Source organism: Bos grunniens, chromosome 18 (genome assembly GCF_055505025.1).
Source record: "Bos grunniens cultivar Pamir isolate PY7600 chromosome 18, Bosgru_T2T1.0, whole genome shotgun sequence".
Classification (NCBI taxonomy): Eukaryota; Metazoa; Chordata; class Mammalia; order Artiodactyla; family Bovidae; genus Bos; species Bos grunniens.
In genome coordinates, this window is record NC_141182.1 from 13,226,405 (window position 1) to 13,251,065 (window position 24,661).

The following is a 24,661-nucleotide window of genomic DNA, read 5'->3' on the forward strand; positions in this document are numbered from 1 at the left end:
GCCAAATATCAAAATGAATCTGCCACAGGTATACATGTGTTCCCCATCCTGAACCCTCCTCCCTCCTCCCTCCCTATACCATCCCTCTGGGTAGTCCCAGTGCACTAGCCCCAAGCATCCAGTATCGTGCATCGAACCTGGACTGGCAACTCATTTCATACATGATATTTTACATGTTTCAATGCCATTCTCCCACATCTTCCCACCCTCTCCCTCTCCCACAGAGTCCATAAGACTGTTCTATACATCAGTGTCTCTTTTGCTGTCTTGTACACAGGGTTATTGTTACCATCTTTCTAAATTCCATATATATGCGTTAGTATACTGTATTGGTGTTTTTCTTTCTGGCTTACTTCACTCTGTATAATAGGCTCCAGTTTCATCCACCTCATTAGAACTGATTCAAATGTATTCTTTTTAATGGCTGAGTAATACTCCATTGTGTATATGTACCACAGCTTTCTTATCCATTCATCTGCTGATGGACATCTAGGTTGCTTCCATGTCCTGGCTATTATCAACAGTGCTGTGATGAACATTGGGGTACACGTGTCTCTTTCCCTTCTGGTTTCCTCAGTGTGTATGCCCAGCAGTGGGATTGCTGGATCATAAGGCAGTTCTATTTCCAGTTTTTTAAGGAATCTCCACACTGTTCTCCATAGTGGCTGTACTAGTTTGCATTCCCACCAACAGTGTAAGAGGGTTCCCTTTTCTCCACACCCTCTCCTGCATTTATTATTTGTAGACTTTTGGATCTCAGCCATTCTGACTGGTGTGAAATGGTACCTCATAGTGGTTTTGATTTACATTTCTCTGATAATGAGTGATGTTGAGCATCTTTTCATATGTTTGTTAGCCATCTGTATGTCTTCTTTGGAGAAATGTCTATTTAGTTCTTTGGCCCATTTTTTGATTGGGTCATTTATATTTCTGGAGTTGAGCTGTAGAAGTTGCTTGTATATTTTTGAGATTAGTTGTTTGTCAGTTGCTTCATTTGCTATTATTTTCTCCCATTCTGAAGGCTGTCTTTTCACCTTGCTAATAGTTTCCTTTGATGTGCAGAAGCTTTTAAGGTTAATTAGGTCCCATTTGTTTATTTTTGCTTTTATTTCCAATATTCTGGGAGGTGGGTCATAGAGGATCCTGCTGTGATGTATGTCAGAGAGTGTTTTGCCTATGTTCTCCTCTAGGAGTTTTATAGTTTCTGGTCTTACATTGAGATCTTTAATCCATTTTGAGTTTATTTTTGTGTATGGTGTTAGAAAGTGTTCTAGTTTCATTCTTTTACAAGTGGTTGACCAGTTTTCCCAGCACCACTTGTTAAAGAGATTGTCTTTAAACCATTGTATATTCTTGCCTCCTTTGTCAAAGATAAGGTGTCCATATGTGCGTGGATTTATCTCTGGGCTTTCTATTTTGTTCCATTAATCTATATTTCTGTCTTTGTGCCAGTACCATACTGTCTTGATAACTGTGGCTTTGTAGTAGAGCCTGAAGTCAGGTAGGTTGATTCCTCCAGTTCCCTTCTTCTTTCTCAAGATCGCTTTGGCTATTCGAGGTTTTTTGTATTTCCATACAAATTGTGAAATTATTTGTTCTAGCTCTGTGAAGAATACTGTTAGTAGCTTGATAGGGATTGCATTGAATCTATACATTGCTTTGGGTAGTATACTCATTTTCACTATATTGATTCTTCCAATCCATGAACATGGTATATTTCTCCATCTATTAGTGTCCTCTTTGATTTCTTTCACCAGTGTTTTATAGTTTTCTATATATAGGTCTTTAGTTTCTTTAGGTAGATATATTCCTAAGTATTTTATTCTTTCCATTGCAATGGTGAATGGAATTGTTTCCTTAATTTCTCTTTCTGTTTTCTCATTATTAGTGTATAGGAATGCAAGGGATTTCTGTGTGTTGATTTTATATCCTGCAACTTTACTATAGTCATTGATTAGTTCTAGTAATTTTCTGGTGGAGTCTTCAGGGTTTCCTATGTAGAGGATATGTCATCTGCAAATAGTGAGAGTTTTACTTCTTCTTTTCCAATTTGGATTCCTTTTATTTCTTTTTCTGCTCTGATTGCTGTGGCCAAAACTTCCAAAGCTATGTTGAATAGTAATGGTGAAAGTGGGCACCCTTGTCTTGTTCCTGACTTTAGAGGAAATGCTTTCAATTTTTCACCATTGAGGATAATGTTTGCTGTGGGTTTGTCATATATAGCTTTTATTATGTTGAGGTATGTTCCTTCTATTCCTGCTTTCTGGAGAGTTTTTATCATAAATGGATATTGAATTTTGTCAAAGGCTTTCTCTGCATCTATTGAGATAATCACATGGTTTTTATTTTTCAATTTGTTAATGTGGTGTATTACATTGATTGATTTGTGGGTATTGAAGAATCCTTGCATCCCTGGGATAAAGCCCACTTGGTCATGGTGTATGATCTTTTTAATGTGTTGTTGGATTCTGATTGCTAGAATTTTGTTAAGGATTTTTGCATCTATGTTCATCAGTGATATTGGCCTATAGTTTTCTTTTTTTGTGGGATCTTTGTCAGGTTTTGGTATTAGGGTGATTGTGGCTTCATAGAATGAGTTTGGAAGTTTACCTTCCTCTGCAATTTTCTGGAAGAGTTTGAGCAGGATAGGTGTTAGCTCTTTAAATTTTTGGTAGAATTCAGCTGTGTCATTAACTTTTTAAACGTATTTTTATTCCATTCAGTTCAGTCACTCAGTCATGTCCAACTCTTTGCAACCCCATGGACTGCAGCACACAGGCTTCTCTGTCCATCATCTCAGCATCAGGATCTTTTCCAGTGAGTTGGTTCTTCGCATCAGATGGCCAAAATATTGGAGTTTCAGCTTCGGCATCCGTCCTTCCAATGAATATTCAGGACTGATTTCCTTTAGGATGGACTGGTTGGATCTCCTTGCAGTCCAAGGGACTCTCAAGAGTCTTCTCCAACACCACAGTTCAAAAGCATCAGTTCTTCGTTGCTCAGCTTTCTTTATAGTCCAACTCTCACATACATACATGACCACTGGAAAAACCATAGCCTTGACTAGACGGACCTTTGTTGGCAAAGTAATGTCTCTTCTGCTTTTTAATATGATATCTAGGTTAGTCATACCTTTTCTTCCAAGGCACAAGCGTCTTTTAATTTCATGGCTGCAGTCACCATCTTCAGTGATTTTGGAGCCCAAGAAAATAAAGTCTCTCACTATTTCCACTGTTTCCCATCTATTTGCCATGAAGTGATGGGACTGGATGCCATGATCTTCATTTTCTGAATGTTGAGTTTTAAGCCAGATTTTCACTCTCCTCTTTCACTTTCATCAAGAGACTCTTTAGTTGTTCTTCACTTTCTGCCATAAGGGTGGTGTCATCTGTATATCTGAGGTTATTGATGTTTCTCCCAGCAATCTTGATTCCAGCTTGTGCTTCATCCAGCCTGGCATTTTGCATGATGTACTCTGTATGTAAGTTAAATAATCAGGGTGATAATATACAACCTTCATGTACTCCTTTCCCAACTTGGAACCAGCCTGTTCCATGTCCAGTTCTAAATGTTGCTTCTTGACCTGCATACAGATTTCTCAAGAGGCAGGTCAGGTGGTCTGGTATTTCTATCTCTTTCAGAATTTTCCAGTTTGTTGTGATCCACACAGTCAAAGGCTTTGGCATAGTCAATAAACCAGAAGTATATGTTTTTCTGGAACTCTCTTGCTTTTTCAATGATCCAGTGAATGTTGGCAATTTGATCTCTAGTTCCTCTGCCTTTTCTAAATTCAGCTTGAACATCTGGAAGTTCACGGTTCATGTCCTGTTGAAGCCTGGCTTGAAAAATTTTGAGCATTACTTTGCTAGCGTGTGAGATTAATTGTGTGGTAGTTTGAGCATTCTTTGGCATTGCCTTTCTTTGGGATTGAAATGAAGACTGACCTTTTCCAGTCCTGTGGCCACTGCTGAGTTTCCCAAATTTGCTGGCATATTGAGTGCAGCACTTTCACAGCATCATCTTTTAGGATCTGAAAGAGCTCACCTGGAATTCCATCACCTCCACAAGCTTGGTTCATATTTTTATTAGAAGACTTTTAAGATTAAAGTGTAATTGACTTGTAACATTACATTAGTTTCAGATATAAAGCATAGTGATAACATACATTATGAAATGCTCAACAGTAAGTGTAGTTACCATCTGTCACCACAGAAAGTTATTACAGTACTTTTACAATGCTGTATTCCCTATGCTGTATAGTATATCCCCTTGACTTATTTATTTTATAGCTGGACATTTATACCTCTTAATCCCCTTCCCCCTTGTCACCTCTTCCCACACCCCCTCTCCTCTGGCCACCAATAGATTATTCTCTGTCTCTGTGAGTCTGTTCCTGTTTTGTTTTGTTTGTCCATTTGCCTATCATTTGGATTCCACATATAAGTGAAATCATACAGTATTTGTCTTCCTCTCTCTGATGTGGTTTACTTAGCATGATACCCTCCAGACCCATCCCTGTTGTTGCAAATGTCAAGATTCCATTCCTTTTTATAGCTGAGTAACATTCCACTTGGAGAAGGCAATGGCACACCACTCCAGTACTCTTGCCTGGAAAATCCCATGGATGGAGGAGCCTGGTGGGTTGCAGTACATGGGGTTGCTAAGAGTCGGACACGACTGAGCGACTTCATTTTCTCTTTTCATTTTCATGCATTGGAGAAGGAAATGGCAACCCACTCCAGTGTTCTTGCCTGGAGAATCCCAGGGACGGGGGAGCCTGGTGGGCTGCCGTCTATGGGGTCACACAGAGTCGGACACGACTGAAGTGACTTAGCATAACATTCCACTGTTCATGGGGTTCTCAAGGCAAGAATACTGAAGTGGTTTGCCATTCCCTTGTCCAGTGGGCCACATTTTGTCAGAACTCTCCACCATGACCCGTACATCTTGGGTGACCCTACACAGCATGGCTTAGTTTCATTAAGTTAGACAAGGTTGTGGTCCATGTGATTAAATTAGTTCGTTTTCTGTGATTGTGGTTTCAGTCTGTCTGCCCTCTGATGCCCTCTCTCAGCGCCTACCATCTTACTGGGGTTTCTCTTACCTTGGACGTGGGGTATCTCTTCACGGCTGATCCAGCAAAGTGCAGCCGCTGCTCCTTGTCTTGGACGAGGGGTAGCTCCTCTTGGCTGCTTGCCACCCCAGTGCTGCACAGCCACCACTTGCCGCTCCTATTAACAGTATGAAAAGGAAAAAAGATAGGACACTGAAAGATGAACCCCCCAGGTCGGTAGGTGCCCAATACGCTACTGGAGATCATGGAGAAATAACTCCAGAAAGAATGAAGAGAAGGAGCCAAAGCAAAAACAACACCCAGTTATGGATGTGACTGGTGATGGAAGCAAGGTCCGATGCTGTAAAGAGCAATATTGCATAGGGACCTGGAATGTTAGGTCCATGAATCAAGGCAAATTGGAAGTGGTCAAACAGGAGATGACAAGAGTGAACGTCGACATTTTAAGAATCAGCAAACTAAAATGGACTGGAATGGGTGAATTTAACTCAGATGACCATTATATCTACTACTGTGGGCAAGAATCCCTAGAAGAAATGGAGTAACCCTCATACTCAACAAGAGTCTGGAATGCAGACACAGTGTACTTAGATGCAATCTCAAAAATGACAGAATGATCTCCGTTCATTTCCAAGGCAAACCATTCAGATTGACTGTTATCCAAGTCTATGCCCCAACCAATAATGCTGAAGAAGCTGAAGTTGAATGGTTCTATGAAGACCTACAAGATTTTTAGAACTAACACTCAAAAAAGATGTCCTTTTCATTATAGGGGACTGAAATGCAAAAGTAGGTAGTCAAGAAACACCTGGAGTAACAGGCAAATTTGGCCCTGGAATACAGAATGAAACAAAGCAAAGGCTAATAGAGTTTTGCCAAGAGAATGCACTGGTCATAGCAAACACCCTCTTCCAACAACACAAGACTCTACACATTGACACCACCAGATGGCCAACACCGAAATCAGATTGATTATATTCTTTGCAGCCAAAGATGGAGAAAATCTATACAGTCAGCAAAAACAAGACTGGGAGCTGACTGTGGCTCAGATCATGAACTCCTTATTGCCAAATTCAGACTTAAATTGAAGAAAGTAGGGGAAACCACTAGACCATTCAGGTATGACCTAAAGCAAATCCCTTATGATTATACAGTGGAAGTGAGAAATAGATTTAAGGGACTAGATCTGATAGAGTGCCTGATGAACTATGGAATGAGCTTCGTGACATTGTACAGGAGACAGGGATCAAGACCATCCCCAAGAAAAAGAAATGCAAAAGAGCAAAATGACTGTCTGAGGAAGGCTTACAAATGGCTATGAAAAGAAGAGAAGTGAAAAGCAAAGGAGGAAAGGAAACATATACCCATTTGAATGCAGATTTCCAAAGAATAGCAAGGAGAGATAAGAAAGACTTCCTTGGTGATCAGTGCAAAGAAATAGAGGAAAACAATAGAATGGGAAAGACTAGAAATCTCTTCAAGAAAATTAGAGATACCAAGGGAACATTTCATGCAAAGATGGGCTCAATAAAGGACAGAAATGGTATGGACCCAACAGAAACAGAAGATATTAAGAAGCGGTGGCAAGAATACATAGAAGAACTATACAAAAAAGATCTTCATGACCCAGATAATCTCACAATGGTGTGATCACTGACCTAGAGCCAGACATCCTGGAATGTGAAGTCAAGTGGGCCTTAGGAATCTTCACTATGAACAAAGCTAGTGAGGTGATGGAATTCCAGTTGAGCTCTTTCAAATCCTAAAAGATGATGCTGTGAAAGTGCTGCACTCAATATGCCAGCAAATTTGGAAAATTCAGCAGTGGCCACAGGACTGGAAAAGGTCAGTTTTCATTCCAATCCCAAAGAAAGGCAATGCCAAAGAATGCTCAAACTACCGCACAATTGCACACATCTCACAAGCTAGTAAAGTAATGCTCAAGATTCTCAAGCCAGGCTTCAGCAATACGTGAACCGTGAACTTCCAGATGTTCAAGCTGGATTTAGAAAAGGCAGAGGAACCAGAGATCAAATTGCCAACATCCGCTGGATCATAGAAAAAGCAAGAGAGTTCCAGAAAAACATCTATTTCTGCTTTATTGACTATGCCAAAGCCTTTGACTGTGTGGATCACAACTGTGGAAAATTCTGAAAGAGATGGGAATACCAGACCACCTGACCTGCCTCCTGAGAAATCTGTATGCAGGTCAAGAAGCAACAGTTAAAACTGGACATGGAACAACAGACTGGTTCCAAATAGGAAAAGGAGTACGTCAAGGCTCTATATTGTCACCCTGCTTATTTAACTTGTATGCAGAGTACATCATGAGAAACGCTGGGCTGGAAGAAGCACAAGCTGGAATCAAGATTGCTGGGAGAAATATCAATAACCTCAGATATGCATGTGACACCACCCTTAAAGCAGAAAGGGAAGAGGAACTAAAAAGCCTCTTGATGAAAGTGAAAGAGGAGAGTGAAAAAGTTGGCTTTAAGCTCAACATTCAGAAAACTAAGGTCATGGCATCTGGTCCCATCACTTCATGGCAAATAGATGGGAAACAGTGGAAACAGTGTCAGATTTTATTTTTCTGGGCTCCAAAATCACTGCAGATGGTAACTGCAGCCATGAAATTAAAAGACACTTGCTCCTTGGAAGGAAAGTTATGACCAACCTAGACAGCATATAAAAAAACAGAGACATTAGTTTGCCAACAAAGTTCCGTCTAGTCAAGGCTATGGTTTTTCCAGTGGTCATGTATGGATGTGAGAGTTGAACTATAAAGAAAGCTGAGTGCCGAAGAATTGATGCTTTTGAACTGTGGTGTTGGAGAAGGCTCTTGAGAGTTCCTAGGACTGCAAGGAGATCCAACCAGTCCATTCTAAAGGAGATCAGTCCTGAGTGTTCATTGGAAAGACTTATGTTGAAGCTGAAACTCCAATATTTTGGCCACCTGATGTGAAGAGCTGACTCATTTGAAAAGACGCTGATGCTGGAAAAGACTGAGGGAAGGAGGAGAAGGGGGCAACAGAGGATGAGATGGTTGGATGCATCACTGACTCAATGGACATGAGTTTGAGCAAACTCCGGGAGTTGATGATGGACAGGGAGGCCTGGCGTGCTGCAGTCCATGGGGTCCCAAAGAGTTGGACACAACTGAGCGACTGAACTGAACTGAACAGTCCACTGTATATCTGTACCACATCTTCTTTTCCATTTCTCTGTTGATGGACAGTTGGGTTGTTTCCATATCTTGGCTGTTGTGAATAGTGTTGCTGTGAACATAGGAGTGTATATATCTTTGCAGTTAGTGTTTTCATTTTCTTTGGATAAATACCTAGAAGTGGAATTGCTGGACATATTGTAGTTCTATTTTTAAGTTTTTTAGGAATATCTATACTATTTTCTGTAGTGGCTGCACCAACTTACCTTCCCACCAGCAGTGTATGAAGGCTTCCCTTTCTCCACAACCTTGCCAATGCTTGTTACATGCTGTCTTTTTTATAATAGCCATTCTGACAGATATGAGGTGATATCTCATTGTGACTTTGATTTGTATTCCCTAGTAATTGATGATGTTGACCATATTTTCCTGTGTCTGTTGTGAGCATCTTCTCTGGAAAAATTTCTATTCAGATCCTCTGACCATTTTTCAGTTTGATTGCTTGTTTCTTTGATACTGACTTGTATGAGTTCTTTATTTTAGACTTTATATGTTATCTTTATACATTATCCAGTTCAAATGGATTAAAACCTTAAATATAAGACCTGAAACCACAAAACTTCTGGAAGAAAACATAAGCAGTATGCTCTTTGACATCACTCTCAGCAATATTTTTTTAAATCTGTTTCCTCAGGTAAAGGCAACAAAAGCAAAAATAAGCAAATAGGATCACATTAAACTGAAAAACTTTTGCACAGCAAAGGAAACCATCAACAAAACGCAAAGGCCACCTACTGAATGGGAGAAGATATTTGCAAATGATTTCTCATATGGGGTTAATATCCTGAAGATGTAAAGAACTCACATAACTCAATATCAGAAAAATAATCTGATTAAGACTAAGTGGATTTTTTATTGAAATATGACATAGAGGCAAAAAGTGTGTAAATCCTAGGTATGAAAGTGAAAGTTGCTCAGTCGTGTCCGACTCTTTGCAATCCCATGGACTATAGAGTCCTTGGAATTCTCTAGGTCAGAATACTGGAGTGGGTAGCCTTTCCCTTTTCCAGGGGATCTTCCCAACCCAGGGATCGAACCCAGGTCTCCCACATTGTAGGTGGATTCTTTACCAGCCAGGCCATAAAGGAAGTCCAATCCTAGGTGTACTGTTGTTTAAATTTAGAGTGAATGTACTCAGATCAAGAAATAGACTGTCAGCAGCCCCAGGAGCACCTTTTCCTGTCCCCGTGGCTCTGTCCGTCCTCTGAGAGTAGCCATCGATTGACCTTTGATGCAGAAGTTGGTTTCTGAATGTGATCACATGAAATTCCAGGGCTGGAGCTGCCTTCCCTCCTTGCTGTATGTGCACAATTCATCACTGTGTGTATGGTTTTAGCTCAGCAGTGTTCATTCTGTGCCATTGTGTGAATAGACCACGCTCATCCAATCATGCCACTTCATGGCAAATAGATGGGTGAAAAAAATGGAAACAATAACAGATTTTATTTTCTTGGGCTCCAAAATCACCATGAATGGTGATTGCAGCCATAAAATTAAAAGAAACCTGCTCCTTGGAAGAAAAACTATGACAAACCTAGACAGCATATTAAAAAGCAGAGACATCACTTTGCCAATAAAGGTCTATATAGTCAAAGCTATGGCTTTTCCAGTAGTCGTGAACAGATGTGGGAGTTGGACCATAAAAATGGGTGAACACCAAAGAATTGATGCTTTCAAGTTGTGGTGTTGGAGAAGATGCTTGAGAGTCCCTTGGCCAGCAAGGGGATTCAACCAGTCAATCCTACAGGAAATCAGTCCTGAATATTCATTGGAAGGACTGATGCTGAAGCTCTAATACTTTAGCCACCTGATGCGAAGAGCCAACTCATTGGAAAAGACCCTGATGCTGGGAAAGATTGAGGGCAGGAGGAGAAGGGGGTGACAGAGGATGAGATGGTTGGATGGCATCATCGACTCAATGGACATGAGTTTGAGCAAGCTCTGGGAGTTGGTGATGGACAGGGAGGCCTGATGTGCTGCAGTCCCTGGGGTCACAAAGAGTCGGACACAACTGAGCAACTGAATAGCAACAGCAAATTTATTCATTCTAGTATTGATGGACACAAGAGTGGCAGCCTGGTGAGAGCTGTTGCCATTATTCTGCTGTGGACATATTCTGGTGGACAGATGTGGTGTTTCTGTTGAGTCCAGGCCTGGGAGTGGGACAGGAGGTCACTGGGTGTGCAAGTTCATCTGAGTACATATTGCCAATTCTACAAAGTTCTGCAATGGCAGATTCCAGCAGCGTCCAAAATCTCCAGTGACACCACACCCTTGCCTATCATTAACATTTGCTTTTTCTACAGCTTTATTGAGGTAGAATTCACAGACCAAACAGATCATCCCTGTAAAGGGAATAATTCACTGGTGGTTCATACACTCACAGAACTGTGGGACCGTCATCACAGTCAGTGTGAAAAAACCCCTGTACCTGCTAGGTGTCCCCCCAGCATCCCCCCCACCAGCTGACCAGCCCTATTCAACCACTGACATGCTTTCTGTCTTTATGAATTCAGGCGTGTCACATAAAGGGAATCATGCAGAATTTGGTCTTTACAACCCGCTTCTTTCACGTGGCACCGTGTTGTTAAAGTCCATCCATGTTGGGCCATGTATCAGTGGTTATCCTGTTGGTGGCTGAGTAATCTTCCACCACGTGGATATGCTGCATTCTGTTTATTCATCAGCTGATGGTCACTTGGGTTGTTTCCACTCTGGCTGTTATGAACGTCTTTATAGAAGCTTTTGTGTGGATGTGTGTTTTTATTTTCTTGGATACGAACCTAAGAGTGGAATTCCTGGATCATGTGCTAATTCTGGGCTCCCATGTGCTCTCATGGTAAAAAACCCGCCTGCCAATACAGGAGACATAAGAGATGCTGGTTCATTCCCTGGGTCGGGAAGATCCCCTGGAGGACGGCACAGCAACCCACTCCGTATTTTTGCCTGGAGAATCCCATGGACAGAGGAGCCTGGAGAGCTGTAGTCCATAGGGTTGCAAAGAGTTGGGCACAACTGAAGTGACTTAGCACGCGCACACAGGCTAACTCTGTGTTTAACCATGTGAGGAACCACCAGACTGTTCTCTGCAGGAGCTGTTTCTGTTTACAGCCCTATCAGCAGCCCCCTCTGTGCCTAAAAAAACATGACACTCCCCCATAGGCCAGCCTCAGCGAACACAGCATCTTCTGGCCTGGGATGGACGTGCCTCTGTGCTGACGTGGCCAGCCTGGAAGGGCCAGTATCTGGGGTGTGTCCGTGATGCCATGATGAGCCACAAATGCAGTGCCACATGTGCCTCAAGATGGGTCAGGCTCGGAGTCACCAGTGGGCTCTGCTGCCCATGGCCTCAGCCCTCCATCCTGCACTCACACCTCTGGTAACAGGAATCTGTGAAAGGACATCGGTCGAACTCTCCACATGGAAGGGTCCAAGCAGGCTCTGACCAGGAGGCACAGCACAGCTTTGGTGCCAAAGCACTAGACATCGGGGCTGTCAATTGGCACAATCCTGTGCCCAGAGAGGAGACCGGAATGCAGCTTCCTGGGCCCCCCACCATCATCTGAGCTCTATGCTTCCTGCTCTAACCAGGCCAGAAGTCAGGTACAAAGTGCACCCAGCGGAGTAACGGGGTTTTGACTTCTGCTCCTGACTGCTGCGTGGCCTTGAGCAAGTCCCTGCCCATCCTGGTCTCAGTTTGCCCATCGACAGGCCTGGGGTCGACCTAGTGATGCTCAAGGCACCCCCAGCTTTTTCGGGAAGAGGACAGGTCTCACAGTGGCCTTTGACATCAGTCCTTCGAGTCCACAGCAGGGCCATACTCTCCAGAGGCCCACGGAATGTGTTTATATTCCAAAGCTGAGTGGTACCTGATTATGTGGAGCCCAGCCACCCACCCAGCATCCGCAGAGTCCTCGAGCCCCCCAGCAATAAGGAAGGAGAAGGGACAGTTCTTGGGGGCCCAGAGCTTCCTTCCGACCAGCCTGGGGTTTGCTTGGACCAGGAGACTCTTTTCTTCTCTCTCATTTGCTCAGCTTTTAACTCTGTGTGTTGATAAATGTGTGTGAGTGAATGATTCATTCATTCGCTTATTCACTCAATGAAAAATATTATATTAAAGCTTTATTCAGAAATGGGGGCCACACGGAGCACACCCACTGCAGAGGCCATGTCACCGAGGCAGCAGCCCTCCTCTGGGCATGGCGGAGCATGCCCTACAAGCTCAGGGCGAGGTGAGCACCAGCAGGAAGGACCCCACAGCCTTGACTCCCATCTGGCCCCACCTCATCCCTGAAGCCACTGCTCTGACCACTGGACAACCATTCACTTCTCAGCACCAACCCAGACTCGCTAGGGGCAAGTTCACAGCCAAAGCCTTTGACAGAAATATCATGCTTCCTGCCCCACACCTGGCCGGTGAGGTCTGGGCGGACAGGCAGGTAGGGGGGTCTCCCCTGTGCTCAGCGAGCCTCTTGGTCAGTGAGTTGGTCAATTCACTTGGTCAGTGAGTTGCCCAAGTGACCAAGACCATCAAGGATCAGAGACTGAGGGGGTGGGTCTGGCTCCCAGTATCTGATGGAGGCAGCACGGCCTCCCTCCTCTCATTTAGACTGAGGGCCTGGACGAGGTCCTTTGATCCTGGAGTGATGAGCTGCATTGCAGACTCAGGGTTCAACCAGCCACTTGGTGAGCAGCCCCTTCAACCCTGGGGATAGGACAACTGAAGACCAGCAGCAGTGGTGGCAGGCAGAGCAGTCCGTGCATGAGAACGGCGGATGAGGCTGGGTCATGGACAGCCTGGGAGGCCTGGGTCCAGGTCATTTGTCAGGTGAGACCCAGAGTCGGGGGCACAATGGGCCAGGAGCAAGCCCTGCCTTCTTAGCACTGCAGTAATTGCTCAGTTCAAGATGCAGACAATTGGAGCTCCGAGAGCTCATTCGCTGGTGTTTTCCTACCTGACCCACAAGACCCATGAGAGTCCTCCCCATGGCCTCTGCCTTCTGCCCTTCTGTGCTCTTAGTCATTAATAGTAACCAGTACACCCAGGCCTCCTTGCTCTGAACTGACCTCAGATGACATGGGTCCTTATAGTGGGACTGGAGGGCAGCAATAAACAAGGACACAAAAATTAACATAGATTTAGCAAGAAAATTCGGAGAAGGCAATGGCACCCCACTCCAGTACTCTTGCCTGGAAAATCCCATGGATGGAGGAGCCTGGAAGGCTGCAGTCCATGGGGTCGCTGAGGGTTGGACACGACTGAGCGACTTCACTTTCCCTTTTCACTTTCACGCATTGGAGAAGGAAATGGCAACCCACTCCAGTGTTCTTGCCTGGAGAATCCCAGGGACGGGGGAGCCTGGTGGGCTGCCATCTATGGAGTTGCACAGAGTCGGACACAACTGAAGTGACTTAGCAGCAACTTAGCAGCAAGAAAATTAACATAGATTTAGCAAGTCTATGAAAAAATCTGCATGTATGCACAGGAAGATGTCTGCTAGGAAATGCCCTGAAAATGTTACTAGTGGTGACCCCAGGACTTCCTTGGTGACCCAGTGGTTAAGAATCCACTTCGTAGGACATGATCCCTGGTCGGGGAACTAAGGATCCCACATGCCATGGAGCAACTGAGATTCCCTGTACTATAACTAAGCCCCATTGCAGCCAAATACATTAATTACAAAATAATAGTGGTGACTTTGGGAATAGAAAGGGCAGGTCTTTAGTGATGGTGATTTTGAGATTGCACGTGGAACATGCATGGGTTCCACATGCACACTTGGTGCCTTTTCTTCCGTGCGAACACTGTGTGCTCTGAGCAGCAGACACCCAGCCTCCCTCCCAGGCCTGCGCCTCCTCCAGGCTGGCCGCCCTCCTGGCTTCTCACTCGCAGGTGAGTCAGGGCACCTTAGAGGGCCTGGTTTCTTGCTTGTGGTTTCTTTCTTGCTTGCTTGCTTATGCCAGATCAGGTGGTTTCATTTCCTCTCTGTGTAGTAGAGTTGGGATGTTTTAGAAGCCTTATGCTTATTTATATTTTCTCATTTTTCTACAGCAAATATATATTCCATAATGAGACATACTTTTAAAAAATCAAAGGGTAAAAAGAAAAGCTGGGAGAATTCAAGGAATTGCAAGAAGAATTCAAACACTGACCACAAAGACGGCACAGTCTTGGGGCTTCTGCTTCAGAAACAGCTTCAAAACATATAATTTCTGGCCAAGGCCAGCCTGTCTGTCGGCCAAGTTGGGTGGGGGGTGGCGGGGCAGGGGCACGGGCAGCTGTCTCCGCAGGCAACGTCTGCCTCCAGTCCCATGACCCGCCTGCCAGGAGCGGTGGCTGAGGAGGCCAGAAGTCAGGGGGTAGACAGCGAATGCCTCTGCTTGCCAGGAGCACTGCTCCCAGGTTTTTGGTCTCTAGCCTTTTTCTTTCCCACTAAAGCAGTAGTGAAAAAGGAAACCACCCTCGGAAGAATGAATGTGCCTGCGGGAGGTGCCTGGGGGAGGGGACACAGCCAGTGTTGCTGTGGGCAGAGGTTCACCTCCTCCTGGTGGCCGTCGGAGAAAGGACACAGCTCATCAGACTGCTGGCTGGGGACGGTTCTGCAATTTGGAGGCACATGGAGGTCTCGGCTCCCCTCTGGGTCCTCAGGGTCCAGACCCACCTGTCACTTCCAGCTGTGTGAGCTTGCAGGAGTCACTTCTCTCCTTGAACATCTTCAGTTCAGTTCAGTTCAGTCACTCAGTCGTGTTCGACTCTTTGCAACCCCATGAACTGAAGCACACCAGGCTTCCCTGTCCATCACCAACTCCTGGAGTCCACCCAAACCCACGCCCACTGAGTGAGTGATGCTATCCAACCATCTCATCCTCCATCGTCCCCTTCTCCTCCTGCCCTCAATCTTTCCCAACGTCTTCATCCCGACTATAAAGTGAACATACAGACTGGATATGCTCTGGGACTTTTTGCTCTCCTGTGAAGAAGCCAGAACAGAAGGAAAGTTAGCAGGTGGAGGCATCACTCCACTGCGTGGCTCAGAAGGGAAAAGAGGTTTGTTCACATCTTCAAATGCAGGCCTCAGAGGCTCAGAGCATGGCCCCTGGAATCAGGCTGTCTGGCTTTGCATCCTGGCCCTACCATCTGCCAGCTGGGTGGCTTTATGAAAATCACTTTGCCTTTCTCAGCCTCATTTCCCTTATCAAAATGGGGATAATGGTAGGACCTACTTATAGAGCTGTTGTGAGGTTTGAAAGGGTAATAAGTGTAAAATTCTTAGGACAGCAATGGACCCATAATAAGCATTCAATAACTATTATTAGGTGTATGAACACATGTACATACACATAGTCCATAAAATAGAGCATTATTCAGCTGTAAAAAGGAATAAAGGCAACCTACCAAATGGAAGAAAATAATTTGCAAATCATATGTCTGATAGGCTTTCCCTGATAGCTCAGTTGGTAAAGAATCTGCCTGCAATGCAGGAGACCCTGGTTTGATTCCTGGGTTGGGAAGATCCCCTGGAGAAGGGAAAGGCTACCCACTCCAGTATTCTGGCCGGGAAAATTCCATGGACTGTATAGTCCATGGGCTTGCAAAGAGCCGGACACACCTGAGAGACTTTCATTTTCACTTTATGTCTGATAAGGGGTTAATATCCAAACTATATAAAGAACTTATGCAGCTCAATGTCACAAAACAATCCAATTTAAAAATAGAGGATTTGAATGGGTATTTTTGCAAAGAAGACATACAGATGGTAAACAGGTAAATGAAAAGATGCTTAACATCACTAATCACCAGGGCATTACCTGGGCTGCCCAGCTTCTGCTGTCTGGTATTAATTAGGCAGATGCTAACCTCACAGCCCTCTTCCCTGAAGGTTCTTTCCTAATCATCAGCTCCTTCATCTGCCTGAATTCTCTCTGCTGTCCTGGAGGTGGTCCTGGAGATGGGTACAATTTGACCCACTGCACAGATGAGGAGAGGGAGGCTGGGGGCGAAGAAAAGTGGCAGAAGAGGCTTGAAAACCCAGGACCAGGCTTCCCAGGTGGTCTAGAGTTTACGAATCCACCTGTCAATGCAGGGGATGTGAGTTCAGTCCCTGGTCTGGGAAGATTCCACATGCTGAGGGATTCCACATACTAGGCCCATGAGTCACAACTACTGAAGCCTGCACGCCTAGATCCCGTGCTCTGCAATAAGAGAAGCTACTGCAATAAGTCTTCACACTGCAACCCAAGAGTAGCCCCCATTCACTGCAACTAGAGAAAACTCACGTGCCGCAATGAAGACCCAACACAGCCAAAAAATTAATTAGATTGGTGCAAAAGCAGTCGCGGTTTTGCATTGTTTAATTTTGCCATTTGATATTGGAATATATTCTTCCATAAATGTGGTTATGTTATACACCATTTTAACACATTTTTTGCTTTATTTTTGCTAATGACTTATTACTGACTGTTTACTTTGTACTTATGTTAGACAAAAAGCAAATGTTAGCAATTTTCTTATTTGAGTTCAAAATGAGTTGTACAACCCCAAACCTATGGGATTCAGTAAAAGCAGTGCTGAGAGGAAGGTTCATAGCAGTACAAGCTTACCTCAAGAAACAAGAAAAACATCAAGTAAATAACCTAACTTTACATCTGAAGCAACTAGAAAAAGAAGAAAAGGAGAACCCCAAAGCTAATAGAAGGAAAGAATAATAAAAATCAGAGCAGAAATAAATGAAAAAGAAACGAAGGAGACTATAGCAAAATCAGCAAAACTAAAAGGTGGTTCTTTGAGAAGATAAGTAAAATAGACAAACCATTAGTCAGACTCATCAAGAAAAAAAGAGAGAAGAATCAAATCAATAAAATTAGAAATGAAAATGGAGAAATCACAACAGACAACACAGAAATACAAAGACTCCTAAGAGACTACTATCAGCAACTATATGCCAACAAAATGGACAACTTGGAAGAAATGGACAAATTCTTAGAAAAGTATAACCTTCCACTACTGAACCAGGAAGAAATAGAAAATCTTAACAGACCCATCACAAGCATGGAAATCAAAACTATAACCAAAAATCTTCCAACAGACAAAAACCCAGGACCAGATGGCTTCTACCAAAAATTTAGAGAAGAGCTAACACCTATCCTATTCAAACTCCTTCAGAAAATTTCAGAGGAAGGTAAACTCCCAAACTCATTCTATGAGGCCACCATCACCCTAATACCAAGACCAGACAAAGATACCACAAAAAAAAGAAAACTACAGGCCAATATCACTGACGAACATAGATGAAAAAATCCTCAACAAAATTCTAGCAAACAGAATCCAGCAACAAATTAAAAAGATATCATGACCAAGTGGGCTTTATCCCAGGGATGCAAGGATTCTTCAATATTTGCAAATCAATCAATGTGATACACAATGTTAACAAATTGAAAGATAAAAACCATATGATTATCTCAATAGATGCAGAGAAAGTCTTTGACAAAATTCAACACCCATTTACTATAAAAGCTCTCCAGAAGCAGGCATAGAAGAAATATACCTCAACATAAAAGCCATCTATAATAAACCCACAGCAAACATTATCCTCAGTAACCAAAAATTGAAAGCATTTCCCTAAAATCAGGAACAAGACAAGGGTGCCCACTCTCACCACTACTTTTCAACACAGTTTTGGAAGTCTTAGACATAGCAATCAGAGAAGAAAAAGAAATAAAAGGAATCCAGATTGGATTAGAAGAAGAAAAACTCTCACTGTTTGCAGATGACATGATCCTCTCCATAGAAAACCCTAAAAACACCACCAGAAAATTACTCAGATCAGATCAGATCAGATCAGTCACTCAGTCATGTCCGACTCTTTGTGACCCCGTGAATCACAGCATGCCAGGCCTCCCTGTCCATCACCAACTCCCAGAGTTCACTAAGACTCACTTCCATGGAGTCAGTGATGCCATCCAGCCATCTCATCCTCTGTCGTCCCCTTCTCCTCCTGCCCCCAATCCCTCCCAGCATCACAGTCTTTTCCAATGAGTCAACTCGTCCCATCAGGTGGCCAAAGTCCTGGAGTTTCAGCTTTAGCATCATTCCTTCCAAAGAAATCCCAGGGCTGATCTCCTTCAGAATGGACTGGTTGGATCTCCTTGCAGTCCAAGGGACTCTCAAGAGTCTTCTCCAACACCACAGTTCAAAAGCATCAATTCTTCGGCACTCAGCCTTCTTCACAGTCCAACTCTCACACCCATACATGACCACAGGAAAAACCATAGCCTTGACTAGATGAACCTTTGTTGGCAAAGTAATGTCTCTGCTTTTGAATATGCTGTCTAGGTTGGTCATAACTTTTCTTCCAAGAAGTAAGCGTCTTTTAATTTCATGGCTGCAGTCACCATCTGCAGTGATTTTGGAGCCCAGAAAAATAGTCTGATACTGTTTCCACTGTTTCCCCATCTATTTCCCATGAAGTGGTGGGACCGGATGCCATGATCTTCGTTTTTTGAATGTTGAGCTTAAAGCCAACTTTTTCACTCTCCACTTTCACTTTCATCAAAAGGCTTTTGAGTTCCTCTTCACTTTCTGCCATAAGGGTGGTGTCATCTGTATATCTGAGGTTATTGATATTTCTCCCTGCAATCTTGATTCCAGCTTGTGTTTCTTCCAGTCCTGCGTTTCTCATGATGTACTCTGCATATAAGTTAAATAAGCAGGGTGACAATATACAGCCTTGACGTACTCCTTTTCCTATTTGGAACCAGTCTGTTGTTCCATGTCCAGTTCTAACTGTTGCTTCCTGACCTGCATACAAATTTCTCAGGAGGAAGATCAGGTGGTCTGGTATTCCCATCTCTTTCAGAATTTTCCACAGTTTATTGTGATCCACACAGTCAAAGGCTTTGGCATAGTCGATAAAGCAAAATAGATGCTTTTATGGAACTCTCTTGCTTTTTCCATGATCCAGCGGGTGTTGGCAATTTGATCTCTGGTTCCTCTGCCTTTTCTAAAACCGGCTTGAACATCAGGAAGTTCACGGTTCACATATTGCTGGAGCCTGGCTTGGAGAATTTTGAGCATTACTTTACTAGCATTGAGATATCACAGTAATCCAAGTCTATGCCCCAACCAGTAACGCTAAAGAAGCTGAAGTTGAATGGTTCTCTGAAGACCTACAAGACCTTTTAGAACACCCCAAAAAGATGTCCTTTTCATTATAGGGGACTGGAATGCAAAAGTAGTAAGTCAAGAAACACCTGCAATAACAGGTAAATTTGTCCTTGGAATACGGAATGAAGCAGGGCAAAGACTAATAGAGTTTTGCCAAGAAAATGCACTGATCATAACAAACACCCTCTTCCAACAACACAAGACAAGACTCTATACATGGACATCACCAGATGGTCAACACCGAAATCAGATTGATTATATTCTTTGCAGCCAAAGATGCAGAAGCTCTATACAGTCAGCAAAAACAAGACCAGGAGCTGACTGTGGCTCAGACCATGAACTCCTTATTGCCAAATTCAAACCTAAATTGAAGAAAGTAGGGAAAACCACTAGACCATTCAGGTATGACCTAAATCAAATCCCTTATGATTATACAGTGGAAGTGAGAAATAGATTTAAGGGCCTAGATCTGATAGGTAGAGTGCCTGATGAACTATGGAATGAGCTTCTTGACATTGTACAGGAGACAGGGATCAAGACCATCCCTGTGGAAAAGAAATGCAAAAAAGCAAGATGGCTGTCTGGGGAGGCCTTAAAATAGCTGTGAAAAGAAGAGAAGCGAAAAGCAAAGGAGAAAAGGAAGGATATAAACATCCTAATGCAGAGTTCCAAAGAATAGCAAGAAGAGATAAGAAAGCCTTCTTCAGTGATCAATGCAAAGAAATAGAGGAAAACAACAGAATGGGAAAGACTAGGGATCTCTTCAAGAAAATCAGAGATACCAAAGGAACATTTCATACAAAGATGGGCTCAATAAAGGACAGAAATGGTATGGACCTAACAGAAGCAGAAGATATTAAGAAGACATGGCAAGAATAAACAGAAGAACTGTACAAAAAAGATCTTCGTGACCCAGATAATCACGATGGTGTGATCACTGACCTAGAGCCAGACATCCTGGAATGTGAAGTCAAGGGGGCCTTAGAAAGCATCACTACGAACAAAGCTAGTGGAGGTGATGGAATTCCAGTTGAGCTATTCCAAATCCTGAAAGATGATGCTGTGAAAGTGCTGCACTCAATATGCCAGCAAATTTGGAAAACTCAGCAGTGGCCACAGGACTGGAAAAGGTCAGTTTTCATTCCAATCCCAAAGAAAGGCAATGCCAAAGAATGCTCAAATTACCACACAGAAAATTACTAGAGATAATCAATGACTATAGTAAAGTTGCAGGATATAAAATTAATACACAAAAATCCTTTGCATTCCTATATACTAACAATGAGAAAACAGAAGGAAAAATTAAGGAAACAATCCCTTTCACCATTGCAACAAAAAGAATCTAATACTTAAGAATAAATTTACCTAAAGAAACAAAAGACATATATATAGAAAACTATAAAACACTAATGAAAGAAATCAAAGATGACACAAACAGATGGAGAAATATACCTTGCTCATGGATTGGAAGAATCATTATAGTAAAAATGAGTATATTACCCAAAGCAATCTATAGATTCAATGCAATCCCTATCAAGCTACCAATGGTATTTTTCACATAACTAGAACAAATAATTTCACAATTTGTATAGAAACACAAAAAACCTTGAACAGCCAAAGCAATCTTGAGAAAGAAGAATGGAATTGGAGGAATCAACCTGCCTGACTTCAGACTATACTACAAAGCTACAGTCATCAAGACAGTATGGTACTGGCACAAAGACAGAGCTATAGATCAATGGAACAAAATAGAAAGCCCAGAGATAAATCTACACACCTAGGGACACCTTATCTTTGACAAAGGGGGGAAAATATACACTAGAGAAAAGACAATCTCTTTAAAAAGTGGTGCTGGGAAAACTGGTCAACCACCTGTAAAAGAATGAAACTAGAACACTTTCTAACACCATACACAAACATAAAATAAAAATGGATTAAAGAGCTAAATGTAGGACCAGAAACTATAAAAATCCTAGGGGAAAACATAGGCAGAACACTCTCTGACACAAATCACAGCTGCTGGTGCTAAGTCGCTTCAGTCGTGTCTGATTCTGTGCGATCCCATAGGTGGCAGCCCACCAGGCTCCCCTATCCCTGGGATTCTCCAGGCAAGAATACTGGAGTGGGTTGCCATTTCCTTCTCCATAAATCACAGCAGAACCCTCTATGACACACCTCCCAGAGTAATGGAAATAAAAGCAAAAACAAACAAATGGGACCTAATTAAACTTAAAAGCTTTTGTACAATGAAGGAAACTATAAGCAAGGTGAAAAGGCAGCCTTCAGAATGGGAGAAAATAATAGCAAATGAAACAACTGACAAAGAATTAATCTCCAAAATATACAAGCAGCTCCTATAGCTCAATACCAGAACAATAAATGACCCAATAAAAAAATGGGCCAAAGAACTAAACAAATATTTCTCCAAGGAAGACATACAGATGGCTAACAAACACATGAAAAGATGCTCAACATCACTCATTATCAGAGAAATGCAAATCAAAACCACAATGAGGTACCATCTCAAACCAGTCAGAATGGCTGCCATCAAAAAGTCTACAAACAATAAATGCTGGAGAGGGTGTGGAGAAAAGAGAACCCTCTTACACTGTTGATGGGAATGCAAACTAATACAGCCACTATGGAGAACAGTGTGGAGAGTCCTTAAAGAACTGGAAATAGAACTGCCATACGACCCAGCAATCCCACTGCTGGGCATACACACCAAGGAAATCAGAATTGAAAGAGACGCATGTACCCCAATGTTCATTGCAGCACTGTTTACAATAGCCAGGACATGGAAGCAACCTAGATGTCCATCAGCAGACAAATGGATAAGAAAGTTTCATATACACAATGGAATATTACTCAGCTACAAAAAAGAATGCATTTGAGTCAGTTCTAATGAGGTGGATGAAACTGGAGCTTATTATACAAAGTGAAGTAAGTCAGAAAGAAAAACACCAATACAGTATATTAATGCATATATATGGAATTTAGAAACATGGTAACAATGACCCCATATGCAAGACAGCAAAAGAGACACAGATATAAAGAACAGACCTTTGGACTCTGTGAGAGAAGGTGAGGGTGGGATGATTTGAGAGAATAGCATTGAAACATGTATATTACCATATGTGAAATAGATGACCAGTCCAAATTTGATGGATGAAGCAGGGCACTCGAAGCCGGTGCACTGGGACAACCCAGAGGGATGGGATGGGGAGGAAGGTGGGAGGGGGGTTCAGGACGGGGGGACACATGTATACCCAAGGCTGATTCATGTCAATGTATGGCAAAAACCACCACAATATTGTAAAGTAATTAGCCTTCAATTAAAATAAATTAATTTTTAAAAATGAGTTGTAAAGCAGTGGGGACAACTTGAAACATCAATAATGCATTTGGCCAAGGAACTGCTAATGAACATACAGTGCAGTTCAGGTTTTGCAAGGGAAACGAGAGCCTGCAGTTCAGTGGTGGTTCAGGTTTTGCAAAGGAGATGAGAGCCTTGAAGATGAGAAGTATAGTGATCAGGAGGTGACACCAATTGAAAGCCATCATCGAAGCTGATCCTCTCAAAACTACATGAGAAGTTGCCAAAGAATTCAATATTGACCATTCTACAGTTGTTTGGCATTTGAAGCAAAATGGAAAGATGATAAAGCTCTGTAAATGGGTGCCTCATGAACTGACTAGGAGAAGGCAATGGCAACCCACTCCAGTACTCTTGCCTGAAGAATCCCATGGATGGAGAAGCCTGGTGGGCTACAGTCCATGGGGTTGCTAAGAGTCAGACATGACTGAGTGACTTCACTTTCAGTTTTCATTTTCATGCATTAGAGAAGGCAATGGCAACTCACTCCAGTGTTCTTGCCTGGAGAATCCCAGAGATGGAGGAACCTGGTGGGCTGCGGTCTATGAGGTCGCACAGAGTCGGACACAACTGACGCAACATAGCAGCAGCAGCAGCATGAACTGACTGCAAAAAAAAAAAAAAAAAATCATTGTTTTGAAAAATCATCTTCTCTTATTCTACGCAACAGTGAGCCATTTCTCGATCAGATTGTGACCAGCAACAAAAAGTGGATTTTATAACACAACCCAGGCTTCCCAGGTGGCAACCTGGCTGCCAATGCAGGAGATATAAGAGATGCAGTTTCGATCCCTGGGTTGGGAAGATCCCCTGGAGGAGGACATAGCAACCCACTCCAGGACATGGCAATCCACTCCCAGGCAAATTTCCCACTTGCCTGGGAAGTGGGAAATTTCTCTTGCCTGGGAAATCCCATGGAGTGAAGAGTCTGGTGGGCCATGGTCTATAGGGTCGCAAAGAGTCAGACAACTGAAGCGACTTAGCACCAGCAGTATATGACAACCAGTGATGACCAACTCAGTGGTTGGACCGAGAAGAAGCTCCAAAGAACTTCCCAAAGCCAAACTTGCACCAAAAAAAAAAAAGGTCATGGTCACTGTTTGGTGATCTGCTGTCCGTCTGATCCACTACAGCTTTCTGACTCCTAGTGAAACCATTACAGCTGAGAAGTATGCTCAGCAAATCAATGAGACGCACTGAAAACTGCACGGCCTGCAGCCGGCACTGGTCAACAGAAAGGGCCCAGTTATTCTCCACGACAATGCCCAAATGCATATCGTACAACCAGTGCTTCAGAAGTTGAACGAATTGGGCTATGAAGTTTTGCCTCATCCGCCATATTCACCTAACCTCTCATCAAACGACTACCACTTCTTCAATCATCTCGACAACTTTTTGCAGGGAAAACACTTCCATAACCAGAAGGAGACAGAAAATTCTTTACAAGGGTTTATCAAATCCTGAAGCATGGATTTCTACACCACAGGAATAAACAAACTTATGTTCCGTTGGAAAAAATATGTTCATTGTAATGGTTCCTATTTTGATTAATAAAGGTGTGTTTGAGCCTAGTTTTAATGATTTAAAATTCACAATCTGAAACCACAATTACATTTGAACCAACCTAATTAATATTTCCAGAACACTGTATGTGGCAAAAGTTGTTGGATGCTGTATCAGAAATTTACCCTCAGGAAGAAAGCGTGTGTGTGTGTGTGTGTGTGTGTGTGTGTGTGTGTGTAAGTCTCTCAGTCATGTTCAATTCTTTGCAACGCCGTGGACTGTAGCCCACCAGGTTCCTCTGTCCATGAGATTTACCAGGAA